Consider the following 13,720-nt stretch of genomic DNA (forward strand, 5'->3'; position numbering starts at 1 on the left):
TCCAGTGGCAAAAGGAGCAAGGGACTCACGTCTGAGCATACCCTGCCAACTTATGGCTATCAAAGCGGTACAAAAGAGGGGGTGGTGATGGACGGAGCATCAGAACCAATCAAAAACTCACACCCAGTCAACAGATCTGGGTTTGATCCATCACCGTTCTTTAGCCCACTCTGCCACCCCAGTTCAGACATGGCTATATGCAAATCAGTCTGACCCTGGGCCTCATGGGAACAGTCCAGCCCGAACTGCTAAGCTATGCCTTCCCTGGACCGGAAACAAGCTTCCTAGGACCGGTTTCTGGCATTTCAGCCGTCTTCTGCCAGGCATGCTTGAATCCAGTGGCAAAGTGAGCAAGGGACTCACGTTTGATTATACCCTGCCAACTTATGGCGATCAAAGCGGTACAAAAGGGGGTGGTGATGGACGGAGCATCAGAACCAATCAAACACTCACACCCAGTCAACAGATCGGGGTTTGATCCATCACCCTTCTTTAGCCCACTCTGCCACCCCAGTTCAGACATGGCCATATGCAAATCAGTCTGACCCTGTGCCTCATGGGAACAGTCAGGCCCAAACTGCCAAGCTATGCCTTCCCTGGACCGGAAACAAGCTTCCTAGGACCGGTTTCTGGCATTTCAGCCGTCTTCAGCCAGGCTTGCTTGAATCCAGTGGCAAAGTGAGCAAGGGACTCACGTCTGAGCATACCCTGCCAACTTATGGCTATCAAAGCGGTACAAAAGAGGGGGTGGTGATGGACGGAGCATCAGAACCAATCAAACACTCACACCCAGTCAACAGATCTGGGTTTGATCCATCACCGTTCTTTAGCCCACTCTGCCACCCCAGTTCAGACATGGCCATATGCAAATCAGTCTGACCCTGTGCCTCATGAGAACAGTCCAGCCTGAACTGCCAAGCTATGCCTTCCCTGGACCGGAAACAAGCTTCCTAGGACTGGATTCTGGCATTTCAGCCGCCTTCAGCCAGGCTTGCTTGAATCCAGTGGCAAAGTGAGCAAGGGACTCACGTCTGAGCATACCCTGCCAACTTATGGCGATTAAAGCGGTACAATAGGGGGGGTGGTGATGGACAGAGCATCAGAACCAATCAAACACTCACACCCAGTCAACAGATCGGGGTTTGATCCATCACCCTTCTTTAGCCCACTCTGCCACCCCAGTTCAGACATGGCCATATGCAAATCAGTCTGACCCTGTGCCTCATGGGAACAGTCAGGCCCAAACTGCCAAGCTATGCCTTCCCTGGACCGGAAACAAGCTTCCTAGGACCGGTTTCTGGCATTTCAGCCGTCTTCAGCCAGGCTTGCTTGAATCCAGTGGCAAAGTGAGCAAGGGGCTCACGTCTGAGCATACCCTGCCAACTTATGGCGATCAAAGCGGTACAAAAGGGGGTGGTGATGGACGGAGCATCAGAACCAATCAAACACTCACACCCAGTCAAAAGATCTGGATTTGATCCATCACCGTTCTTTAGCCCACTCTGCCACCCCAGTTCAGACATGGCCATATGCAAATCAGTCTGACCCTGTGCCTCATGGGAACAGTCCAGCCCGAGCTACCAAGCTATGCCTTCCCTGGACCGGAAACAAGCTTCCTAGGACCGGTTTCTGGCATTTCAGCCGTCTTCAGCCAGGCTTGCTTGAATCCAGTGGCAAAGTGAGCAAGGGACTCACGTCTGAGCATACCCTGCCAACTTATGGCAATCAAGGCGGTACAGAAGGGGGTGGTGATGGACGGAGCATCAGAACCAATCAAAAACTCACACCCAGTCAACAGATCTGGGTTTGATCCATCACCGTTCTTTAGCCCACTCTGCCACCCCAGTTCAGACATGGCCATATGCAAATCAGTCTGACCCTGTGCCTCATGGGAACAGTCCAGCCTGAACTGCCAAGCTATGCCTTCCCTGGACCGGAAACAAGCTTCCTAGGACCGGTTTCTGGCATTTCAGCCGTCATCTGCCAGGCTTGCTTGAATCCAGTGGCAAAGTGAGCAAGGGACTCACGTTTGATTATACCCTGCCAACTTATGGCGATCAAAGCGGTACAAAAGGGGGTGGTGATGGACGGAGCATCAGAACCAATCAAACACTCACACCCAGTCAACAGATCGGGGTTTGATCCATCACCCTTCTTTAGCCCACTCTGCCACCCCAGTTCAGACATGGCCATATGCAAATCAGTCTGACCCTGTGCCTCATGGGAACAGTCAGGCCCAAACTGCCAAGCTATGCCTTCCCTGGACCGGAAACAAGCTTCCTAGGACCGGTTTCTGGCATTTCAGCCGTCTTCAGCCAGGCTTGCTTGAATCCAGTGGTAAAGTGAGCAAGGGACTCACGTCTGAGCATACCCTGCCAACTTATGGCTATCAAAGCGGTACAAAAGAGGGGGTGGTGATGGACGGAGCATCAGAACCAATCAAACACTCACACCCAGTCAACAGATCTGGGTTTGATCCATCACCGTTGTTTAGCCCACTCTGCCACCCCAGTTCAGACATGGCCATATGCAAATCAGTCTGACCCTGTGCCTCATGGGAACAGTCAGGCCCAAACTGCCAAGCTATGCCTTCCCTGGACCGGAAACAAGCTTCCTAGGACCGGTTTCTGGCATTTCAGCCGTCTTCAGCCAGGCTTGCTTGAATCCAGTGGCAAAGTGAGCAAGGGACTCACGTCTGAGCATACCCTGCCAACTTATGGCTATCAAAGCGGTACAAAAGAGGGGGTGGTGATGGACGGAGCATCAGAACCAATCAAACACTCACACCCAGTCAACAGATCTGGGTTTGATCCATCACCGTTCTTTAGCCCACTCTGCCACCCCAGTTCAGACATGGCCATATGCAAATCAGTCTGACCCTGTGCCTCATGGGAACAGTCCAGCCCGAACTGCCAAGCTATGCCTTCCCTGGACCGGAAACAAGCTTCCTAGGACCGGTTTCTGGCATTTCTGCCGTCTACAGGCAGGCTTGCTTGAATCCAGTGGCAAAGTGAGCAAGGGACTCACGTCTGAGCATACACTGCCAACTTATAACGATCAAAGAGGTACAAAAGGGGGTGGTGATGTACGGAGTGTGAGAAGTTGGCCTGATATGTAGTGCTCACTATTCTAGTGATCACTGTGTATCATTCCAAACGACCCTTATTGATGATTGGTTGTAAGTCAACCTTATAGACCAGCTATCCTAGTAGCATGGACAAGAGCAGTCTTTAAGCTAAACTCTAGAGGGCGTGTTAAGCCAGCTGTTTTACCACCACATTTACCCTTTGAACACCACGTGAAAGGACACCACACAAGTTGTTATGAAAATAAAGGATATTTATTTATAACAAGACTACCCTGGCTCTTTATGAGTCAGGGAGCTAAGCACACTACAAAACTCTTATGAAAATACTTCGAGTTGCACAATTTACACAAATGCCCGAGGGGCACGAAAAAACATCTACACTAAAAGTGGAATGCGAATGGTTAGAGTCTAAAGTTACTGATCCCGGAGAAATCCGGTCAGTGGGACTAAACGAAAGAGGAGCTGGACACTTGTAGAGCGAACCTGCGATGGAGCACCGAAATGCTCGAGTTACCTAGCCCTGAGGCTGCGGCTGCGTGAGGTTCAGCAAGATGTCGGGAGTCCTCGTTGTAGTCTCAGGAGCCTGAAAGAAGAAGTTGCTGGCAGGCGACCAGTGTCGATATTCGGAGGGATCCAAGCCTGGATCGGTGATGGAGATAACCTGAAAGCAGAGGGGACTCAGTTCTTAATCACTAGCCAGTGATTGAGTTGGCACCAGGATGGCACCGGAGGTAGTCACCGCGATCAGGTGAGTGAGTGACGCTGGACTCTGCTGTCCCTCGGTGCAGCCAAGGCCAGTCTGGAGCAACCAGACCAGCGGCGGAAATGTCGTGGTGCGTCGTTAGGAGGGCCACTAGCCAACGGGAAGTGACCGAACAACGCGGTGAGCGGCAAAGAGCAGAAGGGCCCCCACGCAGATCTCGGGGATGCTGGGAGGCTGGTCTTCGGTGCGGGAGCTGCTCAAGGTTGGGGCTTCTCAAACCCCAGGAGCACTCACTCGAGGGTCCCTCGGTGGTCGTGCTATGCAAGCGTCGTGCAGGTTTTGATGATGGCCGGTCCAGCAGGTCTCATCACACCCACGAATCTCAGCTGGGCTGATGATGCAGATAGAGGTCAGAGATGGCAGGGAACCCGGGTCTCGTCGAGCTGGTCAGTCTGGATCCGGAGGATGGACGTGCAGCAAACCGCAAGCGCTTAGGTGGTGCCTGCTGGTGCAGGGTGGCTACTCCTTAGCCACAAGGGAGAGTCTTCAGAAAAAGTCAAGAGTTCCTTTCGTGGAAAGTAGTTCAAGATTCAGAATTATCCAATTTGGGAATGGGGCCCGCTCCTACCTTTATTCTAAGAAAAGGGGCTGGCCCGTGACTAGGTCCTGCCTATGGGTGGGACCAGGGGGGGGTGGTTACACCCCTCCCCTTTGTCCGGTCTCTCCCCGGCTCAGAGGCTGGGGTGCCCCTGGAACTGGTTCAAGCCGGCCTATGCACAGTGAGCACCGGGGTGCCACTTGCAGTCACCTTCCTCTCAGCCTTGCCTACCTGGAATACACAAAACCCTGTCTGGGATGGCGCGGGCACCGCCCCCGACAGGAAACCCTTTGTCCAAGCTCTCCCCGCTGGAAGGACTCCCAGCAGCAGGAGGTCAGACTTGTGTCTGTGGTGGCAGCATCCATTTTGTGATGCTGAGGCGCGAGTCAACTTTAACCGGGGTTCACAGTTACTTGCATGTCGTGTCCCTCTAGAAGGGTGGAATGCTAACCCCGTCGCCAGAATTGGCGAGGGGTTAGTATCCCAATTCGTATGACACCTTACTCGACATGCTTTGATAATGCGATACCACAGTTAGCAAATAACCGCGAGGATTATAATGCACTTTAAGAGTAGATGGTACGCGCTATCCTGGAACAGCTATTAGGACTTGGTTCCGCAAGCTGCAGACGGGCTCAGCTCATGCCAGAGCACCATCTCACATAATTCCAAGCACTCTGCCTTCAGGATTGATAAGGCCTGCCATAGGAGTGACTGATAGGAATACATGTGTCCATTTTAGGGTTAGATATAGGAATACTATACCTAAAGCAAAGGGTGATTACACCACCTTGCCCCAGCCGTCGTGCAGCCAGTTGTGTCAGATTTGGGTGGCCAGCCAGGGGTGGCATAATACATGCTGCAGCCCCTGGTAGGCCCTGGGTACACCTAGGCCCTGGATACCTAAGGTATGCTGATACAGGGACTGATAAGGTGGCCCAGTTCCAATTAGTAAATGCACCTAAGGTACATGTGTCACTTTAGAGAGAGAACAGTTAGGCTGTGTGTAGGAGAGTAGGGTCTGCAATCCTATGATCACCCAGATTTTTTGCTTTTTGCTTCATTGGTTTACGACTTTCCCTGGCTGTGGGCCTGCCAATCAGACCCACAGCCTAGCTGTTCTCTCTCGAAATTAACACACATGTACATTAGGTGCATCCACTAATTGGAACTGGGCCGCCTTATCAGTCCCTGTATCAGCATACCACAGGTATCCAGGGCATCGGTGCGCCCAGGGCCTACCAGGGGCTGCAGCATGTATTATGCCACCCCTGGATGGCCGCCCAAATCTGACACAACTGGCTGCACGACAGCTGGGGCAAGGTGGTGTAATCACCCGTTGCTGTAGGTGTAGTATTCCTATACCTAACCCTAAAATGGACACATGGATTCCTATCAGTCACTCCTATGGCAGGCCTTATCAATCCTGAAGGCAGAGTGCGGGGAATCATGTGGGATGGTGCTCTGGTGCGAGCTGAGCCCGTCGACGGCTTGCGGAACCAAGTCCTAATGGCCGTTCCATGGTGACGCGTGCCAACTACCTTAAAATGCATTATAATCCTCGCGGTTACTTGCTAACTCTGGCATCGCATCACCCACACATGTCGAGTAAGGTGTCATATGAATTGGAATACGAACCCCTCGCCAATTCTGGCGATGGGGTTAGCATTCCCCCTTTTAGAGGGGCACGACATGGAAGTAACCTTGAACCCCGGTTAAAGTTGACTCAAGCCTCAGCATCACAAAATGGATGCTGCCACCAGACACAAGTCTGACCTCCTGCTGCTGGGAGACCTTCCAGCGAGGGGAGCTTGGACAAAGGGTTTCCTGTCGAGGGCGGTGTTAGCACCATCCCAGACAGGGTTGTGTATCCCAGGTAGGCAGGGCTGAAAGGAAGGTGATTGCAAGTGGCACCCCGGTGCTCACTGTGCATAGCCCGGCTCAAACCAGTTTCGGGGGCAACCCTGCCCCTGAGCTGGGGCGAAGCCGGACAAAGGATAGGGGTGTAACCACCCCCCTCCTGGCCCCACCCATAGGTAGGACCTAGTCACGGGCCAGCCCCTTTTCCTAGAATAAAGGTAGGAACGAGTCCCCTTCCCAAATTGGATAATTCTGAATCTTGAACTACTTTCCACGAAAGGAACTCTTGACTATTTCTGAAGACTCTCCCTTGTGGCTAAGGAGTAGCCACCCTGCACCAGCAGGCACCACCTAAGCGCTTGCGGTTTGCTGTACGTCTCTCCCACGGATCAAGACTGCCCAGCTCGACGAGACCCGGGTTCCCTGCCATCTCTGACCTCTACCTACATCGTCAGCCCAGCTGAGATTCGTAGGTGTGACGAGACCTGCGGGACCGGCCATCTTCAGAACCTGCACGACACTTATCTAGCACACCCTCGAGGGAGTGCACCTAGGGTTTGAGAAGCCCTAACCCTGAGCGGCTCCAGCACCGAAGTCTGCCTCCCCAGCATCCACGAGATCTGCGTGGGGGCCCTTCTGCTCCTTGCTGCTCCCCGCGTTGTCCGACCACTCGCCGACCGGCTTGTGGCCCTCTTCACGACGCCCCACGACAGACTTTCATCACTGGTCTGGTTGCTCCAGACTGGCTCTTGCTCCCCTACAACAGAGGAGTACCTCGGACCCTCCTGGTCCACTCCAGACGCCATCTTGACTCCACCGCGTGGGTTGCCACTGCCAAGACCTGCTGCCCCACTCCTGGGCCCAGCATCATCTACAGCAGATACCTTCGTGGGACGGCTCGCCCTCCATCCTGGTCGCCGCCGCGCCTCCTGGCCCGAGGAACAGCCGAGTCCGACGTCATCCACTCACCTGGTCGAGGTGACTTCATCCGGTACCTTCCTGGTACCCACACGATCGCTGGTTAGCGGTTGAGAACTGAGTCCCCTCTGCTTTCAGGTTTCCTTCATCACCGATCCAGGCTTGGATCTCGCTGAACATCGACACTGGTCGCCTGCCAGCAACTTCTTCTTTCAGGCTCCTGAGACTACAACGAGCACTCCCGACAACTCGCTGAACCCCACGCAGCCGCAGCCTCTGGGCTAGGTAACTCGAGCATCTCGGTGCTCCATCGTAGGTTCACTCTACAAGTGTCCAGTTCCTTTTTCGTTTAGTCCCACTGATCAGATTCCTCCGGAATCAGTAACTTTAAGACTTTCTAACCTCTCCCATTCCACTTGCAGTGTAAATGGTTTCGTGCCCTCCGGGCATTTGTGTAAATTGTGCGACTAGAAGTATTTTCCCAAGAGTTTTGTAGTGTGCTTAGCTCTCTGACTCATAAAGAGCCAGGGTAGTCTTGTTATAAATAAATATCCTTTATTTTCATAACAACTTGTGTAGTGTCCTTTCACTTGACGTTCCAGGGGTATATGTGATGGTAAACAGCTGGCTTAACACGCCCTCTAGAGTTTAGCCTGAAGACTGCTCTTGTCCACGCTACTAGGATAGCTGGTCTATAAGGTTGACTTACAACCAATCATCAATAAGGGTCGTTTGGAATGATACACAGTGATCACTAGAATAGTGAGCACTACATATCAGGCCAACTTCTCACATTGGTGAGCAGCGGTTGGGATTTGAGCTTGCTGTTGTTTTACCACACACGTATCCTAAGAACATCAAGTTGAAAGATCACATAAGTACCCAGGTACATATAACTTAACTTAGAATACTCTGAGTTCTACTGAACCAGCTGTTGTAGTGTAACAGGGCTTAGCACACCCCGACTACAACTCTTAGCAAGGGATCAGTAGGTAAACACATAGTGTTGGTAGGTGCATCACTTACACCTCACTAGAAAGCATGTCGGTCCACGGAGAGTCTGCAGAGACTCCCTTAGTGGTCATTGACCCTCCACAGGTCATGTCACGATATGCAGCTCTTAGCTTCACGGAGATGAGACAGCTGTGTGCCTCCAGGAAGCTAAACCAGGGTTCTAACCCTACCATCACATTTCTGATAGGTCTCTTAGAGACTTACGATGCTAGGAGGTCCTCTAACACAGGCCCCCCTAATGCTGATGGGAACATGCCTCCCTTAGAGGGAACCCTTGGTGACCCTGACCTCGACCTCCATGGTGAGGAGGAAGAGGAAGAAGAGTTAGCAGGAGACGAGGCAGACGGAGGCCCCGTAGTAGTCAGTAGGCTCACAAGGACCAACTTAAGCAGGCATGAGAATGGAGCTGGGGGAGCCCCGGGCCCACGCTCAAGCAGGCGTAACCTTGGGAACGGACGAGCTAGGTCTCTCTCGAGAGGCTCTAACAGATCTGTTCGAACACATGTTTCTCAGGCATCTTCTCAGAGAGGAATGACGTCCCCTCAGAGAAGGGAGCATGAAGCGAAGATGAGGGAAGTCAATCTGAGGATCGAGCGGGAAGAACTTGCCCTCGCCAAAGAAGGACTTGCCTTGGCCCGAGAGCAGAAATTGAGTGGGTTAGATCCCACTGGTGGCAGCATTCTCATTAGAGAGAAAGACAGGGGTATAGATACTAGACACCTGAGTAAAATAGTGCCCCCCTTTAAGCAAGGGGACGACATCCACAAGTGGATAACTGCTTTGGAGAGGGCTTGCACTGTCCAGTGCGTCCCCCCAAGTCAGTGGGCAGCTATACTGTGGCTCTCCTTCGAAGGTAAAGGACGAGACAAGCTCCTCACTACGAGAGCTGAGGATGCTAACAACTACCAAGTCCTGAAGAATACACTGATTGATGGATTCGGCTTAACCACCGAGCAGTACCGGGTGCTGTTCAGGGACACCCAGAAAATTCAGTCTCAGGATTGGACTGACTTTGTCGATTGTGCCACTAAGGCTTTAGAAGGTTGGTTGCTGGGTAGCAAGGTTACTGATTACACAGGATTGTACAATCTTATCATGAGAGAACAGATTTTAAACAACTGTCAGAACCACTTGTTGCATCAGCACCTTGTCGACTCGGATCTGACCTCTCCCCAAGAATTGGGAAAGAAGGCAGACAGATGGGTCCGAACAAGGGTCAAGCAGAACCAGACTCAGAACCAGGGTGGTCAGAAGAAAGCAGACCAAAAGGGTAGTAACAAGAACGAACAAAATGACCAGAAGTCTTCGACAGGCCCCCAACAAACCAAAGAGGGTGTGGGTCAGGCGTCACAGCAGAAAAAGAAGACTCCAGAAGGCCAGTCAAAAAGGTGGTGCCAATACTGTAAAAGTAAGACTCACTGGTTTAGTGAGTGCACCAAGAAAGGAGGGCAAACTCCTGCCACTGCAGCCCCTAAGGCACCTGCACCCCCTAGTACAGTCAGCAGTGGTAGTGCGCCTCCCAAGGCATTAGTTGGGTTAACCTTGGGAACTGAGGGGAGTGACGACTTAGTTGGCACGCTCACTCAGGCCGTCCTTGTCTGTACAGGGGATATGGATATGTCCCCTGATGCCAGTCCCAATACTTTGGGCAAATACAGGCAGACGCCTTTGATCAAAGGAAAAGTGGCTCAGGCCTACTTGGACACTTGTGCCAGTGTCACCATGGTGACGCCTAACTTTGTGGACCCTGGACAGATCATGCTAGGTACCGATTACCTAGTGACCAATGCCAGCAATGTCACTACCAATCACAGTATGGCAGTTGTCGATTTCTCCTGGGGAGGGGTAAGTGGCCCGAAGAAAGTTGTGGTTAGTTCAGACCTCCCCGTAGAATGTCTGTTGGGCAATGATTTGGAAACGTCACAATGGTCAGAAGTGGAGCAGAGGACTCACATGGAAATGTTAGGCTTGCCAGCACATGTCCTTGCTGTGACCAGGTCACAGGCCAAAAGATGCCCCACTGAACAGGTGCTGGATCCTGGAAGAACGGACCAGACACCATCCAAGAAAAGGAGCAGTAAGGGTAAGGCCTCGCCTTCCCCCTTGCCCCAGGTCGTGGATCAAGTCTCTGAGGAGGCTGACCTTAAAGAACTAAGGGAAACTGAGCCAAAAGAGCTTGAACCTGGTCAGGTTGAGTTTCTGGGCTCAGGGGGACCCTCTAGGGAAGACCTGGGAAAGGCACAGTTAGATTGCCCCTCACTTGAACCCCTCAGACAGCAGGCTGCTGCTGAGGCTGCAGGGAACGCCACAGGTACCCACAAAGTGTACTGGGACGATGGACTCCTGTACTCCGAGGCAAGAGACCCCAAGCCTGGCGCGACCAGGAGGCTGGTCGTCCCCTTGTCTCTGAGAGGTTTCCTTCTTACCTTGGCCCACGAGATTCCCCTTGCAGGTCACTTAGGCCAGAATAAGACTTGGGACAGAATTGTTCCACACTTTCACTGGCCCCACATGTCCGAAGATACGAAGGAGTTTTGTCGCTCTTGTGTCACTTGCCAAGCCAGTGGTAAGTCAGGTGGCACGACAAAGGCCCCCCTCATACCACTGCCGGTGGTGGGGGTACCCTTTGAACGAGTGGGGATCGACATTGTCGGACCAATGGAACCCCAGACAGCATCAGGGCACAAGTTTATACTGGTGGTGGTGGACCACGCCACCAGGTACCCTGAAGCTATTCCCCTTAGGACCACTACAGCACCTGTTGTGGCACGAGCCCTAGTTGGAGTGTTCTCCAGAGTGGGCTTCCCTAAGGAGGTTGTCTCTGACAGAGGTGCCAACTTCATGTCGGGATATCTGACTGCTATGTGGAAGGAGTGTGGTGTCAACTACAAATTCACCACACCCTATCACCCACAATGCAATGGGCTTGTTGAGAGATTCAACAGGACCCTAAAAGGGATGATTCATGGACTACCTGAAAAGCTTCGGCGGAGATGGGATGTCCTGATACCCTGCCTCTTGTTCGCCTACAGAGAGGTCCCACAGAAGGGGGTTGGCTACAGCCCTTTTGAACTTCTGTTCGGACATCCTGTAAGGGGACCCCTTTGTTTGGTAAAGGAAGGATGGGAGAGACCTCTCAAAAAGCCGGCATCAAACATTGTGGACTATGTGCTCGGTCTCCGCTCGCGGATGGCTGAGTACATGGAAAAGGCATCTAAAAACCTTGAGGCGAGCCAAGAATTACAAAAAGCTTGGCACGACCAAAAGGCTGTCCTGACTGTGTATCAGCCTGGACAGAAGGTGTGGGTGCTGGAGCCAGTGGCCCCAGCAGCACTCAAAGACAAATGGTCTGGGCCCTACACGATCATTGAGCAAAAGGGAGAGATCACCTACTTGGTAGACCTGGGAACTCCCCGGAGCCCCCACAGGGTACTCCATGTAAACAGGCTCAAGGCATATGTCGACAGGGAGGGCATGGGCTTGCTCATGGCCACAGATGAGGGACAGGAGGAGGAGAGTGACCGTCTCCCGGACCTGCTCTCTCAGAACCCTGACGATGGGTCAGTAGATAGTGTTGTCTTTTGTGGCAGCCTCTCTGGACATCAACAACAGGATTGTAAACAGGTTCTTCAATCCTTTCGACATATGTTCTCTCTGACACCCAGTCAGACCAATTGGTGTACCCATGAGGTCGACACTGGGGACAGTCTGCCCGTAAAGAGTAAAATCTATCGACAGCCTGATCATGTCAGAGACTGCATCAAGACAGAGGTGCAGAAAATGTTGGAGCTGGGAGTCATTGAGCCCTCGGACAGCCCCTGGGCTAGTCCAGTAGTTCTTGTGCCAAAACCTCACACCCAGGGCGGTAAGAAAGAGATGAGGTTTTGCGTGGACTACAGAGGCCTCAATGCAGTCACTAAGACTGACGCCCACCCGATACCAAGAGCAGATGAGCTTATAGACCGGTTGGCTTCGGCCAACTACTTAAGTACATTTGACCTGACAGCTGGGTATTGGCAAATCAGGTTAGCTGAGGAGGCCAAGCCCAAAACAGCATTTTCTACCCCGGGTGGGCATTATCAGTTCGTGGTAATGCCCTTTGGTTTGAAAAATGCACCTGCCACCTTCCAAAGGCTGGTGAATCGAGTTCTCACTGGGTTGGACGACTTCTGTGCGGCGTATCTGGACGATATCGCTGTCTTTAGCTCCACCTGGGAGGATCACCTGGTCCACCTGAGGAAAGTGTTAGAGGCCCTACAAAAGGCAGGCCTCACTATCAAGGCCACTAAGTGCCAGATAGGGCAGACACAGGTTGTATACCTGGGCCACCTTGTAGGTGGAGGCCAGGTGCAGCCCTTGGAGAGCAAAATACAGGCCATCCAGGACTGGCTCCTCCAACCACCCAGACTCAGGTTCGAGCTTTCTTGGGCCTGACTGGTTATTACCGGAAATTTGTCAGAAATTATGGATCCATTGTGACCCCGCTAAACGATCTGACAAGTAAAAAGATGCCAAAAAAAGTTCAGTGGACAGCAAGCTGTCAAAAGGCATTCGATGACCTAAAGCAGGCCATGTGCACAGCGCCTATCCTAAAGAGTCCAGACTACTCCAAAACATTCATTGTCCAAACAGACGCTTCGGAGTTGGGTGTGGGAGCTGTTCTATCTCAGCTGAATTTTGATGGTCATGACCAGCCCATAGCTTTTATTAGCAGGAGGCTGACCCCCAGAGAGAAGAATTGGTCAGCTATCGAGAGGGAGGCCTTTGCTGTGGTTTGGGCCCTGAAGAAGTTGAGGCCATACTTGTTTGGCACTCACTTCAAGATTCAGACCGACCATAAGCCCCTCTTGTGGCTAAATCAAATGAAGGGTGAAAACCCCAAACTACTTAGGTGGTCCATTTCCCTACAGGGGATGGACTTCACAGTGGAGCATAGACCTGGCACTGATCATGGCAATGCAGATGGGCTCTCCAGGTATTTCCACTTAGAGCAAGAAGACTCACCTGGTCAAGGTTAGCTTATTGTCCCAAAGTTTGTGGGGGGGTAATGTAGGAGAGTAGGGTCTGCAATCCTATGATCACCCAGATTTTTTGCTTTTTGCTTCATTGGTTTACGACTTTCCCTGGCTGTGGGCCTGCCAATCAGACCCACAGCCTAGCTGTTCTCTCTCGAAATTAACACACATGTACATTAGGTGCATCCACTAATTGGAACTGGGCCGCCTTATCAGTCCCTGTATCTGCATACCACAGGTATCCAGGGCATCGGTGCGCCCAGGGCCTACCAGGGGCTGCAGCATGTATTATGCCACCCCTGGATGGCCGCCCAAATCTGACACAACTGGCTGCACGACAGCTGGGGCAAGGTGGTGTAATCACCCGCTGCTGTAGGTGTAGTATTCCTATACCTAACCCTAAAATGGACACATGGATTCCTATCAGTCACTCCTATGGCAGGCCTTATCAATCCTGAAGGCAGAGTGCGGGGAATCATGTGGGATGGTGCTCTGGCGCGAGCTGAGCCCGTCGACGGCTTGCG

This window comes from Triturus cristatus, chromosome 2_2 (genome assembly GCF_964204655.1).
Source record: "Triturus cristatus chromosome 2_2, aTriCri1.1, whole genome shotgun sequence".
Taxonomy (NCBI): domain Eukaryota; kingdom Metazoa; phylum Chordata; class Amphibia; order Caudata; family Salamandridae; genus Triturus; species Triturus cristatus.